This window comes from Egretta garzetta, unplaced genomic scaffold (assembly GCF_000687185.1).
Source record: "Egretta garzetta isolate BGI_Z169 unplaced genomic scaffold, ASM68718v1 scaffold39, whole genome shotgun sequence".
NCBI lineage: Eukaryota > Metazoa > Chordata > Aves > Pelecaniformes > Ardeidae > Egretta > Egretta garzetta.
The window spans coordinates 4,763,806-4,767,981 of NW_009260945.1; positions in this window are offsets into that span (position 1 = coordinate 4,763,806).

A 4,176-nucleotide genomic window follows, 5' to 3' on the forward strand; every position below is an offset into this window, starting at 1 on the left:
CAGGGGATGTGGTGTTACAGGATGGGGTGTTGCAGGGGATGGGGTGTTGCAGGGGGGGGTGTTGCAGGGGATGGGGTGTTGCAGGGGATGGGGTGTTGCAGGGGACAGGGTGTTGCAGGGGACGGGGTATTGCAGGGGACAGGGTGTTCCAGGACAGGGTGTTGCAAGGGACGGGGTGTTGCAGGGGACGGGGAGTTGCAGGGGATGGGGTTTTGCAAGGGATGGGGTGTTGCAGAGGATGGGGGGTTTCAGGGGACAGGGTATTGCAGGGGGCAGGGTGTTGCGGGGGGCAGAGTGTTGCAGGGGATGGGGTGTTACAGGGGATTGGGTGTTGCAGGGGATGGGGTGTTACAGGGGATTGGGTGTTGCAGGGGATGGGGTGTTACAGGGGATTGGGTGTTGCAGGGGATGGGGTGTTACAGGGGATTGGGTGTTGCAGGGGATGGGGTGTTACAGGGGATTGGGTGTTGCAGGGGATGGGGTGTTACAGGGGATTGGGTGTTGCAGGGGATGGGGTGTTACAGGGGATTGGGTGTTGCAGGGGATGGGGTGTTACAGGGGATTGGGTGTTGCAGGGGATGGGGTGTTACAGGGGATTGGGTGTTGCAGGGGATGGGGTGTTACAGGGGATTGGGTGTTGCAGGGGATGGGGTGTTACAGGGGATTGGGTGTTGCAGGGGATGGGGTGTTACAGGGGATTGGGTGTTGCAGGGGATGGGGTGTTACAGGGGATTGGGTGTTGCAGGGGATGGGGTGTTACAGGGGATTGGGTGTTGCAGGGGATGGGGTGTTACAGGGGATTGGGTGTTGCAGGGGATGGGGTGTTACAGGGGATTGGGTGTTGCAGGGGATGGGGTGTTACAGGGGATTGGGTGTTGCAGGGGATGGGGTGTTACAGGGGATTGGGTGTTGCAGGGGATGGGGTGTTACAGGGGATTGGGTGTTGCAGGGGATGGGGTGTTACAGGGGATTGGGTGTTGCAGGGGATGGGGTGTTACAGGGGATTGGGTGTTGCAGGGGATGGGGTGTTACAGGGGATTGGGTGTTGCAGGGGATGGGGTGTTACAGGGGATTGGGTGTTGCAGGGGATGGGGTGTTACAGGGGATTGGGTGTTGCAGGGGATGGGGTGTTACAGGGGATTGGGTGTTGCAGGGGATGGGGTGTTACAGGGGATTGGGTGTTGCAGGGGATGGGGTGTTACAGGGGATTGGGTGTTGCAGGGGATGGGGTGTTACAGGGGATTGGGTGTTGCAGGGGATGGGGTGTTACAGGGGATTGGGTGTTGCAGGGGATGGGGTGTTACAGGGGATTGGGTGTTGCAGGGGATGGGGTGTTACAGGGGATTGGGTGTTGCAGGGGATGGGGTGTTACAGGGGATTGGGTGTTGCAGGGGATGGGGTGTTACAGGGGATTGGGTGTTGCAGGGGATGGGGTGTTACAGGGGATTGGGTGTTGCAGGGGATGGGGTGTTACAGGGGATTGGGTGTTGCAGGGGATGGGGTGTTACAGGGGATTGGGTGTTGCAGGGGATGGGGTGTTACAGGGGATTGGGTGTTGCAGGGGATGGGGTGTTACAGGGGATTGGGTGTTGCAGGGGATGGGGTGTTACAGGGGATTGGGTGTTGCAGGGGATGGGGTGTTACAGGGGATTGGGTGTTGCAGGGGATGGGGTGTTACAGGGGATTGGGTGTTGCAGGGGATGGGGTGTTACAGGGGATTGGGTGTTGCAGGGGATGGGGTGTTACAGGGGATTGGGTGTTGCAGGGGATGGGGTGTTACAGGGGATTGGGTGTTGCAGGGGATGGGGTGTTACAGGGGATTGGGTGTTGCAGGGGATGGGGTGTTACAGGGGATTGGGTGTTGCAGGGGATGGGGTGTTACAGGGGATTGGGTGTTGCAGGGGATGGGGTGTTACAGGGGATTGGGTGTTGCAGGGGATGGGGTGTTACAGGGGATTGGGTGTTGCAGGGGATGGGGTGTTACAGGGGATTGGGTGTTGCAGGGGATGGGGTGTTACAGGGGATTGGGTGTTGCAGGGGATGGGGTGTTACAGGGGATTGGGTGTTGCAGGGGATGGGGTGTTACAGGGGATTGGGTGTTGCAGGGGATGGGGTGTTACAGGGGATTGGGTGTTGCAGGGGATGGGGTGTTACAGGGGATTGGGTGTTGCAGGGGATGGGGTGTTACAGGGGATTGGGTGTTGCAGGGGATGGGGTGTTACAGGGGATTGGGTGTTGCAGGGGATGGGGTGTTACAGGGGATTGGGTGTTGCAGGGGATGGGGTGTTACAGGGGATTGGGTGTTGCAGGGGATGGGGTGTTACAGGGGATTGGGTGTTGCAGGGGATGGGGTGTTACAGGGGATTGGGTGTTGCAGGGGATGGGGTGTTACAGGGGATTGGGTGTTGCAGGGGATGGGGTGTTACAGGGGATTGGGTGTTGCAGGGGATGGGGTGTTACAGGGGATTGGGTGTTGCAGGGGATGGGGTGTTACAGGGGATTGGGTGTTGCAGGGGATGGGGTGTTACAGGGGATTGGGTGTTGCAGGGGATGGGGTGTTACAGGGGATTGGGTGTTGCAGGGGATGGGGTGTTACAGGGGATTGGGTGTTGCAGGGGATGGGGTGTTACAGGGGATTGGGTGTTGCAGGGGATGGGGTGTTACAGGGGATTGGGTGTTGCAGGGGATGGGGTGTTACAGGGGATTGGGTGTTGCAGGGGATGGGGTGTTACAGGGGATTGGGTGTTGCAGGGGATGGGGTGTTACAGGGGATTGGGTGTTGCAGGGGATGGGGTGTTACAGGGGATTGGGTGTTGCAGGGGATGGGGTGTTACAGGGGATTGGGTGTTGCAGGGGATGGGGTGTTACAGGGGATTGGGTGTTGCAGGGGATGGGGTGTTACAGGGGATTGGGTGTTGCAGGGGATGGGGTGTTACAGGGGATTGGGTGTTGCAGGGGATGGGGTGTTACAGGGGATTGGGTGTTGCAGGGGATGGGGTGTTACAGGGGATTGGGTGTTGCAGGGGATGGGGTGTTACAGGGGATTGGGTGTTGCAGGGGATGGGGTGTTACAGGGGATTGGGTGTTGCAGGGGATGGGGTGTTACAGGGGATTGGGTGTTGCAGGGGATGGGGTGTTACAGGGGATTGGGTGTTGCAGGGGATGGGGTGTTACAGGGGATTGGGTGTTGCAGGGGATGGGGTGTTACAGGGGATTGGGTGTTGCAGGGGATGGGGTGTTACAGGGGATTGGGTGTTGCAGGGGATGGGGTGTTACAGGGGATTGGGTGTTGCAGGGGATGGGGTGTTACAGGGGATTGGGTGTTGCAGGGGATGGGGTGTTACAGGGGATTGGGTGTTGCAGGGGATGGGGTGTTACAGGGGATTGGGTGTTGCAGGGGATGGGGTGTTACAGGGGATTGGGTGTTGCAGGGGATGGGGTGTTACAGGGGATTGGGTGTTGCAGGGGATGGGGTGTTACAGGGGATTGGGTGTTGCAGGGGATGGGGTGTTACAGGGGATTGGGTGTTGCAGGGGATGGGGTGTTACAGGGGATTGGGTGTTGCAGGGGATGGGGTGTTACAGGGGATTGGGTGTTGCAGGGGATGGGGTGTTACAGGGGATTGGGTGTTGCAGGGGATGGGGTGTTACAGGGGATTGGGTGTTGCAGGGGATGGGGTGTTACAGGGGATTGGGTGTTGCAGGGGATGGGGTGTTACAGGGGATTGGGTGTTGCAGGGGATGGGGTGTTACAGGGGATTGGGTGTTGCAGGGGATGGGGTGTTACAGGGGATTGGGTGTTGCAGGGGATGGGGTGTTACAGGGGATTGGGTGTTGCAGGGGATGGGGTGTTACAGGGGATTGGGTGTTGCAGGGGATGGGGTGTTACAGGGGATTGGGTGTTGCAGGGGATGGGGTGTTACAGGGGATTGGGTGTTGCAGGGGATGGGGTGTTACAGGGGATTGGGTGTTGCAGGGGATGGGGTGTTACAGGGGATTGGGTGTTGCAGGGGATGGGGTGTTACAGGGGATTGGGTGTTGCAGGGGATGGGGTGTTGCAGGGGACGGGGTGTTGCAGAGGATGGGGTGTTTCAGGGGACAGGGTATTGCAGGGGACGGGGTGTTGCAGGACAGGGTGTTGCAGGACAGGGTACTGCAGGACAGGGTGCTGCAGGGC